This window comes from Hevea brasiliensis, chromosome 4, assembly GCF_030052815.1.
Source record: "Hevea brasiliensis isolate MT/VB/25A 57/8 chromosome 4, ASM3005281v1, whole genome shotgun sequence".
Taxonomy (NCBI): domain Eukaryota; kingdom Viridiplantae; phylum Streptophyta; class Magnoliopsida; order Malpighiales; family Euphorbiaceae; genus Hevea; species Hevea brasiliensis.
The window spans coordinates 17,878,839-17,901,156 of record NC_079496.1 but is presented as its reverse complement, the minus strand read 5'-3'; the positions used below and the strand labels follow the sequence as shown (position 1 = coordinate 17,901,156).

At 35.9% G+C, this 22,318-nt stretch overlaps 1 non-coding gene across 1 annotated transcript; it reads left to right on the top strand.

The window, feature by feature from the left end:
• The first annotated feature begins 3,921 nt into the window (after positions 1–3,921).
• LOC131179622 (small nucleolar RNA R71) lies at positions 3,922–4,028 on the top strand. The gene has a single exon (XR_009148513.1). It is a non-coding gene; the product is annotated as a small nucleolar RNA R71 (small nucleolar RNA).
• Positions 4,029–22,318: the final 18,290 nt, after the last annotated feature.

Genomic DNA, 22,318 nt, shown 5'->3' with positions numbered 1-22,318 from the left:
AGTGGAGAAGAAGGGAAGGGGAAGGGTTATGCGGGAATGAGGATCGTGAGAGGAAAAGGGGTGAGCAGGGATATCGGGAGGTGGAGGAGGGAAGAGAAAATTGCCGAAAAGAAATTTGATTTGAATCGGGTTTGTGTAGAAACTGCATAAGTGAAAAGTGATTTATGCATAACCTGTGCACTCTTTTATACATGTTTCAGAATGATTTAAACTTCAGAGAAATAGCTCATGCATAAGTGCATAAGTCATGCACTATCCTTATGCACTGTTCGGCAAGTTTTGAAATCTTGGGTTGGTGGTCATGCAGTTGTGCATAAATCATGCACCTTCCTTATGCACCTCTCGGTGGGTTTTGGTGTTTGGAAAATGTGGTTATGCAGTTGTGCATAAGTCATGCACTCTGCTTATGCATGTTTCGGTGGGTTCTGATTTTTGTGGAAGGTGGTTATGCAGAAGTGCATAGGTTATGCACTCTGCTTATGCAGGTCTCGGCAGCTTTTGGTGTTTGGGGTTGGTGGTTATGCAGTTGTGCATAAGCTATGCACTCTGCTTATGCACTCTTCGGTGGGTTTTGAGATTCAGAGTGTGAGGTCATGCAGAAGTGCATAAGCTATGCACTCTGCTTATGCACCTCTCGGCAAGTTTGGAATTTTCGGATTTCTGGTCATGCAGAAGTGCATAAGTCATGCACTCTGCTTATGCACCCCTCGGCAGGTTTGAATTTTTGGAGTTTCTGGTTATGCAGAAGTGCATAAGTTATGCACTCTGCTTATGCAGACTTCGGCAGAGAGAGAAAATGAAGAATTTGAAGTTATGCAAATGTGCATAAGTCATGCACTCTGCTTATGCAGGTTTCGAAAGATATGAAATTTGACAAAATTAGGCTATGCAGAGTTGCATAAGCTATGCACTCTTCTCATGCACTTTGCAACAGGGATCAAAATGGCAAAAATTGTGGTTATGCAGGATTGCATAAGCTATGCAGTTGCTTATGCACAATTCAACAAGATTAAGATTGCAATGGAACATGATTTGCAATTGTGAAAAATACCCTAAAATAAAGAAATGTAATTCTATAAAGCATAAATCATGAGAAATTTTCATCAAAAACACATCAATATATACAAAGTTCATCAAAAATGCATCACACAAGCTTGTAAAAGATGGATCCTGCATAAAAGGCATTTGTGACCCATGCCATTTTAACTCAAATTCTGCAAATCAACATTTAGCACATTAAAACTCAATAAAATCTACATAAAGTTGTATCTATTCACAAATGATGAACTCCCCAAGTCATGCCAAGAAAAATGCAGCATTTCCACCTTAAATCCCACAACCCAAATAAGCTCATAATTGCAAAAATGGCTCACTTACCACCATATTAACATTAAAAGCACATTTACTTAAAAGTTAAACACCCAACCTCACCAAGAACGTAAGCCATCTACTGCAGACACCTCTTTGCTGCAGAATGTTATTTTTTTGCTCTGCATAAACCAGGTAACAACCCAAGGACATAATTCATCTGCTGCAGACCTTTCCTTGCTGCAGATTTCATTTTTCCTCTCTGCATAAACCAGGTAGCAGACCCTGCACTGGTTATGCAGCAAAAATCAATCAATTTGTAGGAGATTTAAAGAACATAATTTCAGGTTAAGGGTCACTCCCCAGCAGTTCACCAACCTTCCTCCATTGAAATACATCTACAAGGGACAAAATTCAACAAATGTCAAAAATTGAATTTGGGGAGATTCAAGATAAAAACAAAAGTAATGAAAGTAAAAGTAAATCAGCAAAATAAAAATAAAAGGACTTGGGATGCCTCCCAAGAAGGCTAATTTATAGTCCTTAGCTGAACTTTTGTCATTTTTCATGGTGGCTGGAATTGGAATTTATTGCCTCTGTTTCCAATAGGTGCTTCAATGAATCTATACTTCATTTTCTTTCTATCACATGAGAAGATCCTTGTTGCTTTGTCTAAAAATCCGACCATTTCTTTCTTGACAACCTTTGGTGTATCTTTTTCTTTGAGAGATGGTTACTTGACCTCACTTTTCTCCACTTGCTCAAGTTGAAAGATTGATGCCATATGACAAGGTGGATTACCCTTTAAATGTTGTGCAAATGCAGCCTCTTTTGGATTTTCATCATTGATACTCCCTTCATGGATAAGACAACTTTCAAGAGAAGCCTTCAGATAGCTCTTTCTAAAGTGCTCTTTTACTAACTCATCAACTATATCAATTCTCAAACAAGAGTCTACATCTTCATGTTGCTTCTTCTTATCATTGCCAATATTGAAGACTAAATGATCCTCTCCGACTCTGAGAGTAAGCTTCTCACCTTTCACGTCAATCAAAGCACCAGCTGTAGCTAGGAAAGGCCTCCCCAAAATGATTGGGATATTAGAATCCTCTTCCATGTCCAAGATGACAAAGTCAACAGGTATATAGAATTTCCCAACCTTCAGAGGCACATTCTCTAAAATCCCTTCAGGATACTTAATTGATCTATCAGCTAACTGAAGAGAAATGTGGGTTGGCTTAAGATCTCCCATGTTGAGCTTCTCATAGATGGAGAGGGGCATAAGGCTTACACTAGCCCCTAAATCACATAAAGCTTTTATAGAACATGATTCCCCAATGTGGCATGGAATTCAAAAACTCCCTGGATCCTTGAGCTTTGGAGGAAGTTTTCTTTGGAGGATAGCACTGCATTCCTCAGTTAAGGCTACAGTCTCATAATCTTCAAGTCTCCACTTATTTGAGAGAATTTCTTTTAGAAACTTAGCATAAGAAGGCATTTGGGAAAGAGCATCAATAAAAGGCACATTTATGTATAGCTTCTTCAAAACCTCTAAGAACTTCCCAAATTGCTTATCAAGCTTGGCTTTTTGAAATCTCTGTGGAAAGGGAAGCTGTGGCTTGTAAGGCTCTGGAGGTATGTATTTCTCTTCTTTCTCTTTTCTTGCACTCTCTTTCTTTTCACTCTCTTGTTTTTCATTTTTCATCAACATCTTCCTCATTTTCTCTCTTCTCACTTTTTTCACTCTTCTCATTATGTACTATTTTACCACTTCTCAGTGTAATGGCATGACATTGCTCTCTTGGGTTTTCTGGTTGACTTGGTAGTTTTCCAAAAGACTTGGTTCCTGAGGAAGATGCTTGTTGTGCAATCTGATTTTCCAAAGATTCTGTATGTGTCCGCATCTGTTCTAGCCTTGCTTTCATCTCTCTCATCTCCTCATCATGCTTATTTTGGTTAGCAAGAATCTGTTGTAATAAAGCTTCTGTGGTGGAACTTTGTTCTTGCTGTTTTGGAGGAGGATTCATATTTTTCTGCTGAAAATTAGGCAATGGTTGCCTATTTTGCTGATATGGAACTCCTTGCTGCTGTTGTGGTTGAAAATTCTGATTTGGAACTTGACTTTGCTGATTTCCCCATGAAAAGTTGGGATGATTCCTCCAAGTTGGATTGTAAGTTTGAGAATAAGGATTCCCCATTTGCTTGTTTCCATAATTACTAACATATGCAGCTTGTTCTCCATAATCTACTCCACAGCTGGTAGTTCCTTCTGCATAAGCCACTTGTTGTGAACTTCCAGATGATGATGTTGAACTAACCAACATACTCAAGTCTTCCATCTTCTTAGCCAAAACATTAGTAAGTGCATCAAACTTTGCATTAATCATGTTGAATGGATCAAGATCATACATTCCAGCAGCTTGCCTTTTTTGAGTTGGAGCTGGTCCTCTTGGACTACTCCAAAGATGAGTATTCTTTGCAATTTTCTCCAATAGCTCATAAGCTTCATCTTCATGCTTCATAATAAATTCTCCTCCTGTTTGAGCATCAATAATCCCTCTAATTGCAGGAGTGACATTTGTGTAAAAATTCTGGTTTATCATCCATTTCGGAATGGCATGATGTGGGCATTGTCTCTCTAATTCCTTCCATCTCATCCATGACTCATAAAGAGTTTCATCCTCTCTTGGTCTGAAAGCTGTCATTTGATTCCTCAGTTCTTGAGTTTTTCCAGGTGGAAAATATTATGCAAGAAATGCATCAGTGAGTTGCTCCCAATTTGTAATGGAGTTGTGAGGTAAAGAATCAAGCCAATCCAATGCTCTATCTTTCAAAGAGAATGGGAATAGCTTCAATCTTGCTGCATCATCAGACACTCCAGGTTGTTTTTGCATGTCGCAAATCATAGCAAACTTCTTCAGGTGTGTGTGTGGATTTTCAGAAGGATGTCCTCCAAATTGAGAATTTTGAATCATTTGAAGAACTCCAAAATCCATCTTGTAGCTATTTGCATCGATTCTTGGTCTTGCTATGCTTTCTCTCAAGTCATCAAAACGAGGAAAAGCATGATCCATCATACTTCCCCTAGGCACGTTTGCATTAACAACTTCTTCCCCTTGGGCTTCATTTTCATTGTTTCGATCATTTCCAGCATTACCAACACCAATTCTAATTCTTTCATCAGCCATGTCTGCTTCTAATTCAGTTTCTCTCAAAGCTTCTTTCCTTTTTCTGGTTTCTTTCTTGTTGGCTTTACAAAATTTCTCAATTTCAGGATCAAATAATAAGGATGTGTTACTTGTGTTTTTAGCTCTTCTCATAAAAGATTAAAAGTACCTGAAAAAGAACAAACAAACACAAAATGAAAAGATAACAAAAATAAAACTATAAACAACTAAAATAATCAAGAATTCAATCTTAAACAAACAACTCCCCGGCAACGGCGCCAAAAACTTGGTGTGGCCCAACCGCAAGTGCACGGGTCGTACAAGTAATACAGTAAAGATATCGTTCCCACGAGGAGTTGAGTTAATGATTGAATTTTTGATATAAAAGTTGACTAAATCGAAGTATTTTTGAAATTAAAGTAATGAATTGATGGGTATTGAGAATGTGAAATCTATATGTGCAAAATTAATATTCTATTCATCAATGTATTAATTAAACTAAAATTGCATCAAATTGAAATAAGCAAGTTCAATTATGGCAAGATTCTAAAATGGCAAGCAATTAAATTCAATTGAAAATTAACAATGGTAAAAAGGCGATTCCGGAGTTCGGGATTTCATATTCGAGCTATTTTGGGATTTTAAATTGGTTATCCAATCTTATGAAACTAAATGGTTTTAAGGAGATTAATTCTTAAATCCTTTGAATTCCCTTTCGAGTGAGACTAAGAGTGTCTTAATCAATCTAATCCTACTTTCGTGGACTTAGAGTTAATTAAGACCCATTAAGTTCTTTAATTAATCTGTGAATTCTCTTAATCCTTAGCCTATTTCTAGGTCTAAGTTAATTAAGTCCAATTTCTTGATTATCTATCACAAGGCCTTCTCCTTTCGGTGCTTCAACCATGGATTAAGAACATTACTTAATGGGATCCTACACTAAGCATGTCATTAAGCACACAAGAAATGAATAAAACTCATTAAGACCACAAAATATGGATTACCCAATCAAAATCCACAAAATATCTCAAATATTACAACCCTTACTCCAGAATCAAAGTAAAACTACTCACTATCCATAATGCTTACAAGATATATTGAGTTTAAATGGAAATAAAGCTTTAATCTAAGCTAAGGAATAAGAAATTAAACACTAGAAATGTAGAAAAATATAAGGGAAGAAAGAAATCTGCAAATCTTGGTTGAAAATGGTGTGGAAGGTGAAAGTGACTCTTCAAATTCTGCCTCTCTTCTCCTTTCCTTTTCTGCTCCTTTTTCTCCCCTCTAAAATGGGAAAATGAGACTATTTATAGCATTTTTCTGACATGGAGCCCTAAAATGGTATGTTCTAGGAGGAATTATCTGATGGAATCTTACACGACTCATTAATGAACTCTTTATGGGACTGCATAAGTGGACTGCATAAGTTATGCAGTCCCTTATGCAGTTTTCGGCTGATTTTGGTTCACTTATGCGAAACTGCATGACTTGGTGCATAGGCTATGCAAAATTCCGTGAAGGTGCATAAGGGAGGCGAGAATGTGCATAAGCTATGCAGTCTCCTTATGCACATTTCGGTTGGTTCTGGAACAGTGATTTTTCTCCTTATGCAGATCTGCATAGCTTATGCAGCAAGTTATGCACAATTTGATCAATGCATATTTCAGCTTGAAAACTTGTTTTTGACATCTTTGGCTGTAGAAGTCACTCCTCAATGGCAAAATTTCTCTTCAGTTCTTCAAAAACACCATTTTTCCTACAAAACAAAGTAAAAGATACAAATTAATCCAAAATCGACAATTATGGAAAACTAACTAATTAACTAATGAAATTAGCTAAAAATAACTAATAATAGAACAAAATAGCTATGAAATTAGACCTAAATGACTATGCAAAATGTATGCATCACTCACATATGAAGAAGAACCCATAAAGATTCTGGCTTATGAGGTGAAGCAACTACGGAATAAGCAGATACCGTTGGTAAAAGTGCTGTGGAACCATCATTCTGGCCAAGAGGCTACTTGGGATCGAGAGGAGGACATGAGAAGACAACACCCACAGCTGTTCAGAGATTGATACCAGGTAAAAATTTCGAGACGAAATTTATTTAAGGGGGGGAGAATTGTAACACCCCCGTTGCATTGCCTGGTATATTTCACTGTTCCGGTGACCGGTGTTGGTCCGGACAATTAATGGGATTAAGGCCACACTTAAGATAACTAGAGAAGCCATAAACACAAATAATTAGTAATGTTTAATTAGTTAACTATAAATAAGAAAAACAGAACATAAGAGGTTAAACGAGCCGAGAGTCACAGCGATGAGTGACCTCCTCGGGAACGACTGCGAAGTCGTTTTAAACTCAAATTTCGAACCGTAAAAAGTGACGCTGCGGTCCTTAGGACCCTTATGAACACAGTGGAAAAGAGAAAATCATGAAAAATAACTGTTAAGACAGTCAAATAATTAGGTCAGGGAGCCAGAAGAAATATGGAATTATTTGCAAACCGGGATGAACCGGCGAGGGGCAATTTGGTCAATTGACCAGAGTGACTCTGACCTAATCACAAATAAAATTAGAGAAAAGAAAATTTTAGAATCGAGAATTAAATTAAAGAACTAATAGAAAAAAATAAATAGAAAAAAAAAGAAAAAAAAAGAAAGAAGATGGAAAAGTCAAAGTGATGACATCATGTATGATGTCATAAAGGCTTAATTGATTTATTTTATTAATTTGGGGATTTTTGGTCTTCAAAAAGGGGATAAGATTAAAGAAAAGAAAAGAAAAAAAAAATAAAACACAAATCTTCTTCTTCCAAAACGTCACTCTCTCCCTCACCCTCTCCCTCTCCACAAACTCCATTAAAGCTCAATTTTGAGCTTGAAAATCATAAGATTTCACCATAGAAAAATTAGCCACCATAGTTAAAGCTTATCTAGGCAACTTGAGAAGAGGATTGAGCAAGAAAGAAAGAAGGAAAATTTGAAGGAAAGGAGGAAGAAAATTGCTACACAAAGGTTAGTATGCTAAACTCTTTATTTATCCATTTAAATACATATGTGATGGTTGAAAGTGAGCTTAAAACTTGATTAAATGAAACAAACATGTGAGAATGACCATTGCTGAAATTTGGCCTGGTTGAAGGGAGTATGAATTGCATGAATTTAATGGGTTTGAATGAGTTTAGAAACCTTCCTTAGTTGAATGATTAGCATTAAAACCATTAAGTGTGATTAATTGCACAATTTGAGTGAATTAGGGTTTGAATGTTAGGGTTTGTGAACCAAATTTTGGAGAAATACATAAATGATGACTTTGGTCTATTGTGAGATGAAAAATGGTCAATAATGACCAAAAGAAGTGTGTGGGAATTGTTGGAATGAGAATCAAATTCGGAGGTCAAATGGTCATGTTGCTGGCAGCATGACCAAACCCACTTTGAAGGACCAAAACTCAAATTTTACAAGTCCAATTGATATGCCACCAATTGGAGATGAAAATAGACATAAAATAGCACAATTTTTATTAAGGAACCATGGCCAAAAACTGACTAAAACTTGGTGAAACAATTGACCAAAGTGAAATGAGAGCAGGCTGCCACTGCACCAAACTGACCAAATGAACAGTAACTGTTCATTTGGTCATAAGTCGAGTTAGACAGGTCAAATTGACCTGAAATTTGGGCAGAGGTTAGAGGAGATATAGATCTAAAACTTTCATGAAGAACATCACCCCAAATTATGCCATTAACCCATTCAAATTATTGAGCAAAGTTGAGTTACCAAACCTGCAACTCTGCAGATTTTCATGTGAGCAGTAATGTTTGGATGGCTATAACTCTCTCTAGGAAACTCGGATTTAGGCGATTCTTAAACCGATGGAAACCTAAGACATAGTAGAACATTTCATATGAAGAAAGTTAGACCAAATTATGAACTTAACTTAATCAAATTACTGACCAAAATTGGATCAAAATCTGCCAGAACCCAAAATACCAGTATGAACAGTGCACGTGAACAGTAAACTTATTTTGGCCATAACTTGAGCTACAAAACTCCGATTGAGGTGATCCAAAAATGAGAATATACTTAAGACAATAAGGAACATTTTCTATGAAGGAAGTTTTGTCAAATTCTAACAGTAGATCGACCAATGGAACAGTGCAACTTTGAAGCACTAAAATCAAAAATTGGCAATTTTGCCAAAATGACCTAAGCTTTGAAAAAGTGACCAAAACCAATAAGTTTAATGACCAAAATGTGGTATGTGGGTGAGGTTGGAGTTCCCATACGTATTAAGCCTTAGAAAGTCAACTATTTGACTTAAATAGTATAGTGAATAGTAACCCGAAACACAAAACTTTGAGAACGTCGAATTTAACACGTTAGAACTAGGTAAATGCGAAGTTAAAATTTATTTTGGGATTTATGTTAAGTTCTAGTACTGAAACATTGTCAAATTTTGTGTTTCAGTTGAAAAGAATATCGGGAAGGAACCCGAGGAAACGAGTCGAGGCTAAGGGACGACTCGCTTGAGGTTTGTGCACAATAAACCCTATTTAAGCATTTTATTCTTGAAAAATTGATTTAGTACGCAATATGAATTTAAGAACTTTGTGTTGCCATCTTGTGATTAAATTGTAACTTTGGAAATTGATTTGATCTTTGTATGCAATATTTGAATAAAGTGTTTGAAATGGATTTTTGATTCACACTTAGCATGACAGTTACTTATTAATCCTCCTCCATTTATGGGGTGAGATCGTTTATTTTCCTCCCTCTCTGGCTTGCCAGTTGAGGTTGTAGATCGGATGAGTACTCATTAGCTAGCTACCCACCTCCCTCATTGATTTCGATTAATGGGGTTGTAGATTGCTTTGTCGTGGTGTACAACGCGGCATTGATCAGAAATTTTGTGTCATAGCTTAAGTTGTGTATGATTTTGGCAACACTGTGTTTATGAAATTATTTGACTAAACTGTGTTTAATAGATTCTTTGACAAAATGGTGTTATTATGAATTTCGATAATTGTTGAAATGTGTTTGAGAACATTTGAATTATGTTTGGCAATGAATGATTTATTTATTACATTTTAAATTTTTATTGTGCACCACTGAGTATTTTTATACTCAGCGATAGCTTACTTTGCTGTCGTAGATAAGAGCAAGGAGAAAGCAGCGGAGTGAGCTGCTACTGAGTTGAAAATCATATCAAGCTTTTGTACGGGTATTATTTCATAACCTTGTAGATAATTTTTTATGTAAATATGAAAATGTTGTATGTATCAATATAAAGTCGAGCAGTTGTAAATAAATTATAATAATATTATTTTGGATTTTCTTCTGTAAATTTAATATTTGTACATATGGATTTTCTGCTTTATGCTTTGTGAATGGAAATATTAAATATTTTGAGATGAGAAATCTTGTTCTTTATTGTGAAATTATTTTGAAGTGTATTGAATTGAGATGATTGAGTTATTGAAGGTTGGGAGTTGTAAAATATTTTTTTTTTACAGGTTTTTGAAGAACTGGTTTCTCAAAATACAGAGGGAACTCTGTCAAAATTTTTATAAAATTTGCGGCAAAATTTAAAATGGATAAAATTTTTTTTTACTAGTATTTAAACTTGCATAAATGGTTTTTAATTCCCACTAAAATGCTCACCACTTCCAAAATGTAAGTAAATTGTTTTAAAATCCCTTGTAGAGTACTTAATGAGTTATCGGTAGGTGAAGTTCGGTAGTTCATTAAGTATTCTACGGGATCATGTTATGCCTTACGGAGGGGTAAGGTGACACACCCCCAACTCTGGAATCACTTTAAACGTAATTAGTCTTTCATTTAAATTACCCATTATTAATTTAGTTCAATTGCATCTAGATTTCAAATTTATCTGCTTGCTCTTTGCCCATTCCAATTACATTAATCAATTTACTTTGCTCATTTACATTTACCATTTATTCACTAATTATTAGCCCAAATAATTGCTTCATTCATAGTTTGGTACTCAAATGACAAATCCTCGTGGGAACGATATTTGATTCATCACTCTATTACTTGAGATGACCCGTATACTTGCGGATTCACGCATCAAGTTTTTGGCACCGTTGCCGAGGAATTATTGTTTGATATTAGATGATTTGTTTGTTTGGTTAATTTAGACATTTTCTTTTTAATTTTCTTTTATTATTACTTTACTTTGTGTTTTTCTTTTTGAATTTTTCTTTCTAATTTTGTTTCCATTTGCTTATCTTGTGAGGTATTTTCAAAATGTTTCATGTACAAGTCTTCACAAGTTTTGCTCAACTGCACAGTAATAGAGTAATAAGTAAAGTATCGTTCCCACGAGGAATTGTATTTGAGTACTAGACTATGGTTGTTTCGATTATTTAGACTAATGACAATTTGTAAGAACTAAATTTACTAAATGCAGTAATTTAAGTAGAAAATAAAGAAAATAGGCAATGGGTAATGTAAATAAAGTATTAATCTAAGCAAAAATTAACTAAATTAATAATGGACAAGCAAAAACAAAGACTAATTAATAGTAAAATTGATTCCAAAGTTGGGGTTTATGAATTAAGTCTATTGAGATTTATCTTGGGTCATCCAATTTTAAAAGAAAATAGAGTTTGAAGGTGATTGATTCTAAAATCCTTTGATATCTTTTTCAAGCAAACCAAAGAGTATTTTAAGAAAACCAAACCTACTTTCGTACGATATTTGATTAACTTAAAACCTATTAAGTTTTGTAATCAATCAATGAATCCTCTTAAAACCCTAGTTTATTTTTAAATCTAGGTAATTTTAAGTTCCAATTCTTGATTATCTATCAATGACTTTCACCTTTCGGTCCTTCAATAAAAGATTAACACAATACCCAATGGGCACCAACATTAGGCAAGTAAATCAAGCACACAAGGAAGGAATCAGAACTCATATTTATGTAAAATAAGGAAATACCCAGTCCAAATCCACAAATTAATCTAAATCATATTTCCCAACTCTGAAATCCAAAGAGTTTACTCACTCATGTTGGTATTTACAAGAAAGATTGATGAAAAAGTAAAGAAAAACATGATAATAAGACTAAAATTAGAAAAACCCAGGTAAAAGAACCCAAAACTCTGATTTTTGGAGCTCCCAAAGATGGTTGCAGTAGCTCCTCTTTAGAAAATGGCATCCTCCTCCTCTCTCTATTTATAATTTGTTTCTTTCTGTTTCTTTCTTTTCGTTTTCCTCTTGTGGCAAAAACTAGGAAATGATGAATTTATATGGTCCCAAAAAGTTGCCCTAAAAGTGAATAAGAGCCTAGGAGTGGATAGGAAATGAGGTGTAAAATTATCCAAGTCAGCACCATTATTCACATTCTGGGCAGTCTGCTTAGGGTACTACTTAACCCTAAGCAGCTTCTTCAGCAAATTTCAGCCTCTGGTCACACTATCTGCTTAAGGTTAAGCAAACCCTCAGCAAATCTCGGCAGACTTAGAGTAAAATGGACTTTTCTGCTCATACTTGACTTCCAGCTTGTCACTGCTGCTTACCCTAAGCAGGATCTCAAGCAATTCTTGATAGGTTTTGGAGTAAAAGCTTGAATATGTAGGATTTAAGCCGTGCTTGACTTTCAGCTTGAACAGGCTTAAGGTTAAGCAATATGACATACCCTAAGCAACATCATAAGCAAAGTCTCAAGCAAATTTCGGCTAACTTGATCTTTCAAGGCTTGATTTCTTTAACTTTTCTCCATGCTTAAGGGACTCCAAATTTCTTTAAATAACTTCCTAATGCACTCATTGACCCTCAATTTGCCACAAAAACCTATTAAAAACAACAAAATTACAAAATCACATATAAAGTAAATATAGTTAACAAATAAGCTAAAATAAAGCCAAAAACATAAAATATACTAAAATAGAAGGGCAAAATAGATGCAAAACTACCCTAAAATGCCTATATAAAATGAGTGCAATACTTGCCCGTGGACGTAGACCTTACGGTTGAACCACGTTAAATCTTGTGTTATTCTTCTTCTCTTTTTAATACTGTGTGATTGTGTGATTTGTGTGTGTACCTTAGATTTACGTGCTTGTTATAACAAACTGGTATCAGAGCTTTGTGCGCAAAACCTAGGGTTTACAGATGCCTTCATCTTCAACGAAGTATGAGATGGAGAAGTTTGATGGTGGATCGAGTTTCAGTCTGTGGAAGATTAAAATTAAATCTTCCTTGATCCTACAAGGTCTATGGAAGGCAATCGAGGATAACTTTCCAGAAGGTATGAAAGAGGCGGAGAAGGCTGATCTAAAGGAAAGAGCCTTAAGTACGATTTTCATGAGCGTAACCGATAATGTCCTACGTGAGATTGCTGGTGAAAGCTCAGCATTTGCGGCATGGAAGAAATTAAAGGAGTTGTACTCTGCCAAATCACTGACCAACCGCCTGTATCTAAAGAAAAGACTTTACAATCTGAGAATAAGTAAAGGTACGCCCATTAAAGAACATTTGGATGAATTCAATTCAATCATTATGGACCTGAAGAATATTGATTGTGAAGATCAGGCCCTTATTGTGTTATGTTCTTTGCCACCCTCCTATGAAACTTTTTTTGATACTCTGCTGTATGGAAAATACAGTATTTCACTAGACGATATTAGTAATTCTCTGAAATCGAAGGAGTTAAAAAAGAAATTTTCAAATAATAGAGAAAGATTTGAGGGGGAAGGTTTGTTGAGCAGGGGAAGAACACATTCAAGGGAGAGTTCTTTCAGCAGAAAGAAATCTAAGGCCAGATCTAAGTCAAGAATGAAAAAGGCCAACTGTTTTGAGTGCGGGGAGCAAGGTCACTACAAGAGAGACTGTCCCAAGTTGAAAAATAAAAAGGGAAAGCAACCAAAAAGTTCTGCGAATGTGGTTGATAGTTTTATTGATTCTAATGGTGATGACAGTGCTAGCGAAATTTTATCCATGAGTTCAAATCATGGACAAAATTCCTGGATTCTTGATACTGGTGCTACTTATAACATGTGTCCACACAGAAACTGGTTTGTCACTTACAAACAGATGAGCAGCAAGGTGTTTCTGGGCAATGATCATGCATTATCTATTGAAGGAATTGGTAACATCAGATTGAGGATGTTTGATGGCGTTGTCAGAACTATAGAGTGTTGGCATGTTCCAGGACTAAAGAGGAACCTAATTTCTCTTGGGACACTTGACTCTCATGGATTCAGATACCATGCAGAGAATTGAGTTCTCAAAGTGTGCAAGGGCTTTATGGTACTCATGAAGAGCAGTTTGGTTTCAGGATTGTATTTTCTTCAGGGTAATACAGTTTCAGGGAAAGCTGCAGTAGCATCCGAAAGTAATAATCAAAATCAGACTCAATTGTGGCATATGCGTCTTGGTCATATGAGTGAAAGAGGATTATCTATGTTAAGCAAGCTGGATTTGTTGGATGGGCAGAAAACAGAATCTATGGACTTTTGTGAACACTGTGTGTTTGGCAAACAGACCAGGGTCAAGTTAGATAAAAAGGCAGTGTGCAAGACTAGAGGAACGGTGGATTATATTCACTCAGATCTATGGGGTCCTAACAGAATGCCTTCCAAGAGTGGTGTCAGGTACTTCATGACTTTGATTAATGATTACTCTCGGATGGTGTGCGTGTATTTTCTGAAAACAAAAGATGAGGCATTTTCAACCTTCTTAAAGTGGAAGACGATAATTGAGAAGCAGACAGAAAAGAAGGTCAAGCGTCTTAGAACTGATAACGGCTTGGAATTTTGCAATCATGAGTTCAATGCATTCTGCAGCAATGAAGGTATAGTGAGACATTTCACTTGTATGAGGACACCACAACAGAATGGTATTGCAGAACGCATGAACAGAATGCTTTGTCATAAAGCATGAAGCATGCTCTCCCATTCAGGATTGGGAAAGGATTTCTGGGCTAAAGCAATTAATACAACCTGTTTATTGGTTAATAGATCTCCATCTACAGCTATTGAGTGCAAAACTCCTTTTGAGATCTGGTCCGATTCACCTGCTGATTACTCCTAGCTGAGAGTATTTGGTTGCCCTGCTTATGCTCATGTAAGAGAAAGTAAGCTTGAGTCGAGGGCAAGAAAATGCATATTTCTAGGGTATGCATCTGGAGTGAAAGGCTACAGGTTATGGTGCAATGATCCAAAGTCTCCAGGATTATCAGCAGGGATGTGACATTTAATGAGTCTGCTTCATTGGATAGTCAGAGGGAGAAGTCAATAGCAGAATTAGATCACGATGTCAAAGAACAAGTTGAGCTTGATATTGATACTTCAGCAATTCAGTCCAGTGATTCAGAGGATGAGGTGCAAGATCCTGATTAACAAGAGGATGCACCTGAGCAACAGCAACAGGAACCATATAGCATTGCAACTGGTAGAGAGAGAAGACAGATTAGACCACCACAGAGATATGCATATGCAATCTAGTTGCATTTGCCTTGTCAGTTGCTGAGACAGTTAATGTGCATGAACCCAGTAATTATAGAGAAGCTATTTCTTATTCAGATGCAGATCAGTGGGTCGATGCTATAAGTGAAGAAATTGAATCTCTTCACAAGAATCAAACTTGGGAGCTTGTAACATTGCCTAAGGGACAAAAAGTGGTAGGTTTCAAATGGGTGTTCAAGAAAAAGGAAGGCACTCCAGGGGTTGAAGCACCTCGATATAAGGCACGGTTGGTAGCAAAAGGCTTTACTCAGAGGGAGAGGATTGACTTTAATGAAGTGTTTTCTCCAGTTGTGAAGCACAGTTCTATCAGAGTCTTACTTGCTATGGTTGCTCTTCATAATCTAGAGCTTGAGCAACTAGATGTGAAGATAGCATTTTTGCATGGTGAGTTGGAGGAGCAAATTTATGAGTCAACTTGAGGGATTTGTCATTCTAGGTATAGAAAACCGTGTTTGCTTGCTTAAGAAATCTTTATATGGTCTGAAACAATCTCCTAGGCAGTGGTATAAAAGATTTGATACATTCATGGTTCGTAATGGCTTTAATCGTAGTTCATATGACAGTTGTGTGTATCATAAGAAGCTTTCAAATGATTCCTTTATTTATTTGCTGTTGTATGTGGATGACATGTCACACCTTATCCCTTGTAAGGCATGACATGTTCCCGTAACATACCTAATGAATTACCGAACTCCACCTACCGATAACTCATTAGTTATGCTGCAAAGGATTTTAAAACAAACCATAGCTTTTTATCTTATCAATTCTTTTGCAGAAAACTATATGAGAATAGTTAAAATTCCATGTAAACATTCATTGGAAATAATGATAGACTAAATATTGCAAAAGTTACATTTTCATAAGTCTCAAAGTAAAATACAAAATAGTTACAAACTCAAAATGTGATAGCAATGCAATGCTTTTAAATATAAACTGCTCAATGTCCGTACATCCACGCATATAGGTGCAAAATACATCAAAAGGAAATTATAAGGGTATACCTACGATATATACCCACAATCAATACCAAATGCTGCTTCCAAGTCTCTCACTCGGTAGCCTTCTCCTTTCCCTTATCTGCGACAGCATAAAGAAGCTATCGCTGAGTATATCACTTAGTGGTGCACAACTAATAACTTTAAAACTTAAGATAAAACACAATTTATCAAAGCATAATAAATCACATTTTTCTTAAGCATGAAAACTTCACAATAGTTCTAAGTTCATAAGAGCCATTTATTGGAATAACATTTCAAATGAGAAATCATACTTCATAAATCACAATTCACAAAGCATTAGTGTTGCCAACATCAACACACAGTTTAGGCCATGACACAAAATTTTATGATCAGTGCCGTGTTGTATACCACGACAAAGCAATCTCAACCTCACTAACCATTATTAATGAGGGAAGGGCTAGCTAGCTAATGAGTACTCATGTAGTCTTACCCCAATAACCGTTATTAATGGGAGACATAATCAATATCAATTATCAACTCCAAGTAGCCGTTACTACTGGAGAGTTCCGAAAGGGACTGTCATGCTAACTGTGGTTTCAAAACAGTTTCAAAAAAATTTTCCACTCAACAATCACGTTTATAAACCAATAAACAGTTAAATTCATCATAATATCCATATAAAGGTGGCAACACCCAAATTTCTCCTTGTCCATTTCAACTTCTTTTTCTACTGAAAATATACAAATAGAATACCTCAATACCAATCTCACTTGCTGCCAAGAACTCATTACATGCATGTCTAATGCATCCCAAGTTAGCTTTGAAAATTTTAGAATATTTTGGTTTTGGGACAGCTTGGTGCCCCAATCTTTGAACCCAATTTGTACCTAGTTTCGATCATAATTTGGTGAGGTGTTCTTCATGAAAATTGTTCATTTAGGTCTTAACTTTATTTTCCTTTTTGAATTGCCTAATTCAGAGCTGTGTAGCTCAAGTTATGCCCAAAAAACGATTACTGTTCACATCACTGTTCATGCTGCATATTTAGTTCTGGCAGATTTATCGATCCAAATTCGTTCAGCAATTTGATCAAGTTAAGTCCATAATTTGGTCTAATATTCTTCATACGAAATGTTCTACTATGTCTTAGGTTTCCATCGGTTCAAGAATCGCCTAAATCAGAGTTTTCTAGAGAGAGTTATGGCCATGCAAAGTTTACTGTTCATATGGTTAATCTGCAGTTCTGCAGATTCAATGATTCAACTTTGCTCAGCAATTTGATTGGGTTAAGTCCATAATTTGGCCTCAAGTTCTTCATATGAAATGTTCTAATATGTCTTAGGTTTCCATCAGTTCAAAAAGTAATGATATATAAAATGGGAGAACTAATCACTAGAGGCACTTTTTGGTGGAATGGCCTGGAGAGTTGGAAGAACTCCAGGGTTAAGCGTGCTCGCTTGAGAAAAATCCTAGGATGGGTGACCTCCTGGGAAGTTCTCCATTCCACCTATGGGACAAAACCATGAGACTTATGGCCAAAGCGGACAATTCCTCTAATGGTTGGAGCCCAATCATTATAATTGGTATCAGAGCCGCTCGCGTGTCCTCTTGAGTGATGGTGGGGCAAACCTCAGTGAGAACGCTGAGTCCCGAAAGGGGGGGAGAAAGGTCCCTTAGACAAATCCCACATCGACAAAGTACGGAGATGGTCTTGGGTTCAAAAAGTAATGATATATAAAATAGGGGAACTAATCACTATAGGCACCTTTTGGTGGAATGGCCTGGAGAGTTGGAAGAACTCCAGGGTTAAGCGTGCTCACTTGAGAGAAATCCTAGGATGGGTGACCTCCTGGGAAGTTTTCCATTCCACCTATGGGACAAAACTGTGAGGCTTATAGCCAAAGTAGACAATTCCTCTAGTGGTTGGAGCCTGATGGTTACATGACATGCTTATTGCTGCTAAAGCATGTCATAAATTAACATTCTGAAAAAGCAGTTGAGTGATGATTTTGAGATGAAGAATTTGGGTGCTGTAAAAAAGATATTGGGAATGGAAATTACCAGGGATAGAAGTGTTGGGAAACTTTTCTTGTCTCAACAGGCCTATGTTGAGAAAGTGCTTAAGCGTTTCAACATGAATAATGCTAAGCCTGTGACTGTTTCGTTTGCTGCCCATTTCAAGTTATCTGCAGAAATGTCACCCAAAACAGATAAAAAGATGGAGCACATGTCCAGTGTTTTCTATTCAAGTGCTGTTGGTAGCATCATGTATGCTATGGTATGCACCCGACCTGACATTTCACATGCAGTTAGTGTTGTGAGTAGATACATGGCATGTCCTGGGAAAGAGCATTGGCATGTAGTGAAATGGATTTTGAGGTATTTGAAGGGTACTACAGATGTTGGTTTAACATTTGATAGGGCCAAGATGAATGATTCAGTTGTTGGTTATGTGGATTCAGATTTTGCAGGGGACTTAGACAAGAGGAGATCTTTGACAGGTTATTTGTTTACTCTTTCTAGAAGTGTTATCAGTTGGAAGGCAACATTGCAAGCTACAGTTACTTTGTCTATCACAGAGGCTGAATATATGGCCTTAGCAAAGGCAGTAAAGGAAGCTTTATAGTTATAAGGTTTGGTGGGTGACCTTGGGTTGATACAGAACAAGGCAACAGCGTTTTGTAACAACCAGAGTACAATACATCTCACAAAGAATCAGATGTACTATGAGCGAACTAAGCACATTGATGTCAGATATCACTTCATTCGAGACATTGTATCTCAGGGGACTGTAGTTGTGCAGAAAGTCTCTACACATGATAATCCAGCAGATATGATGACCAAGGGAGTCCCAGCCAGCAAGTTTAGGCATTGCCTATGAAGGAACGGAAGCGTGAAAAACACAAGTTTATACCATTGAATTCAAAAATTTTCACCTAGGGTCACATGCATCATGTAAGATTTATTTTTATCTATTTGATTTCAGTGATAAACAACATATTAAAACTCTTTTAATATGTTTTTGGATCTGTATTTGCCATTTAAGATTTTAAAATTAATCAGATTAATTTTAGAACCCTAGATTAAATCAAGAACGATTACACTAACCTCTTGATGCAATCGCAAATGTTCCGCGCCTTTGAGATTCGTCTTCAGGACACCAGATGTTGTCCCTATAGCTTGTCCACACCAAGAACACCTATGGCAGCCCTTGAACAGCTTCTAAAGCCTTTTCTATTAATTAGAAAGTCAAGTTCAGCCTTTTAAGAGATTACAGATGTAAACAGGACACTAAAAACAATTTCTAGTGTTCTTAATTCAAGAGATTGATGGCTAATCTCTTTGAATTGATGAGAGATGAAGAAGAATAGAGGGAGGGCTGCAAAATGGCGTGACCAAGGAGTGTGGCTTCTGGTTGTATTTTATTTTCTCATAACAACACTTAAATAGCTAGGTTAACACATTAAACCCTTGCCACATGTCACCCTTTGATTAGCTCTAGGTTTAAGTGACCCAATCACATTGTGCCAAGTGTCAAACCTATATGTAATCTTGATTTTAATCATCTTACATGATTAAAAAATATTTGGCAAGCTTATGTGTTATGCCATGTGTCACCATCTCATGGTGCCACGTGTCACACTGTAAAATGACCAAAATGCCCATGTGTCTTAATTTTGAGTTCTCAACCCAAAATAATTATTTTTCTTCTTCTAATTAATTTATATCAAATATAAATTAATTAATTAATCTCTATTAATTAATTTCTCATTAATTAAATTCATATTTAAACACTTTAAATATAAATTTAACTTATATTATACATCCAATAATCTAAATTTGGTTTCAAGTCATGCTAGGGACTTTGCAAACTAATTGCAAACCAAACCTATTTAATTAATCAATTAAACTCTTTAATTAATTAATTAAATCATATTTAATTAGGTGATAATTTGTGTATGTGTGTGACTTACTAGGCTCATCACTAATTGGCAATGAGACATGATATCAACTCTTAATATCATCAGAACTCTTTCTTACCATAAATGATTTCTCTAAATCATTTTATGAACTTCATAGACCATGGTTAACACCTAGCATAGCATGCCATGGCCACCCAATTAGTAATAAGATTTACCTTAAATGAACCTATAATCATATGTTACCATGCACTAGAATCTCTCTGTTACAAAATCCCAACTCAAGCTGGAGTCATGGTTTATGTCAAACTCCATTTGCTATGAATATTATGTTCTCTTTTAATTCCAGTTCTTGATTAAAAGATTTTCTCATCAAAAACTCTTTTCTGAATTAATCTATACATCTGGCAGGAACTTGAAACATCAAGAACAATTAAATGAACATAGGATTTTATCTCTATTTACTTAGAGGAACAGATTCCATCTTGATCAACACCTACCTCCATATATAACTAGTAGGAGCCAACACATGCCCATATACCCATACACAGTACAAGTATGAAAGCAGTATCAAACTCAAACTACCTATATACAAGATAACTGTACTATCTCAGGTCTAAAGATTACATGCACTGATATGATTTATGACAAAACATTGACAAGAGTAAACTCCATGTGCTTGTCATAAGTGTCACTGGTTCGGCCTACTTATCATTTATAAGTGCCTATCATGTTTGTTATATGGCATGAGACTCACCATTCCATCTTATTTATATCTCATATAAATAACTTGGGAACAAACATGAATACAATCTTTCTGGATAAGTCATGTCCTTATTATGAAGTATCCTCGATTGTGAACCTATTTATGATACTTCGTGCTAGAAATATTGTCACTCGTATTCTTAACAACTTAAGAATAATATTTCTAACAAAATATCAATGGACCTTTTCTATTACACATAAATATATTATGTAAACGGAAAAGTGGAAATGCCTTTTATTAATAAAAATATGTACAAGATACATACTAAATGATATGCTCTAGGGCATACTACTAACAGCCTAGACATGGTTGGCATCTGTAGTGCTCAGTAATGCCCTTGCGAGGGCATATGGCAAGATAGAGTATTTTATGATTACTTTGTTAATGATAGAGGGAATTCAAGCCAAGGGGAAGAATTGTTATTTTTTGTGGCTTGAATTTTGGATATATTTTTCATGATCCGAATTGTGACCCGACCCAAAAGTTTCTCACTGCGACCCGATTTGGGATAAAAAGTGAGATCTGTGGTGGTAGCGTAGGGTACTGGTATTGTCTATACCCTGGTAGTTTAGTTTGATGTAAATATGATAGTATGTATATGTATCTCTGTAGTTTGAGCAGTTGTACAGATAAAATTGTAATAATATTATTTTTGAGATTTTGTGTTTGTAAATTAAATAGTGAATGTATGGCTCATGAGTTTAATTCCCCTATAGTTTGAGCAACTCTGTATGTCTCCCTTATTTTTAAAAATAGGTACTAAAATATTCTTCTTCCATTTATCAGGCATTTTCTTTGAGTTTAGAATCTTATTAAATAATTTAGTTAACCATGCAACTCCTATATCTCCCAAATACTTCCACACTTCAATTAGTATTTCATCGGGTCCACAGGCTTTACCCACTTTCATTCTCTTAAGTGCTTCCTTTACTTCTAAAGATCCAATCCTTCTAGTATAATTCACATTCTTTTCTATTGTTCTATAATCTATATTCACGCTATTACCATTTTGACTATTATTAAAGAGATCATTAAAATAATTTCTCCATCTTTCTTTAATGTCCTCATCTTTCACCAACACTTTTCCTTCTTTATCCTTAATGCACCTAACTTGATTGAGATCTTGACATTTCCTTTCTCTCCTCCTTGCTAATCTATAAATATCTTTCTCCCCTTCTTTAGTTCCAAGCTTCTCATATAACTTTTCAAAGGCCTGTGCTCTTACTTGACTAATGGCCTTTTTTGCCTCTTTTTTTGCTATCTTGTACTGTTCATATGCCTCATTATTATCATATTTAGATAATTTCTTATACCATTCCCTTTTTCTCTTCACTGCCTTTTGTACTTCCTCATTCTATCACCATCTCTCTTTTGAGGGTGGTCCATATTCTTTAGACTCTCCAAGTACTTTTCTAGCTACTTTTTTAATCTTTGATGCCATCTATATCCACATATTTTTGGCCTCCATATCCAACTTCCATACTTCGGACTCGAGAAGCTCATTTTTGAACTTCACTTGCTTTACTCCTTTGAACTCCCACCACTTTGTTCGAGCTACACTATTTCTTCTGACCTTACTTGAATTGTTCCTAAACTTGACATCTAAGACCACCAGCCGATGTTGACTTGTTAAAGCCTCTCCTGGAATGACCTTGCAATCCTTGCATAGAGCTCTATTTGTCTTCCTGGTTAAGAGGAA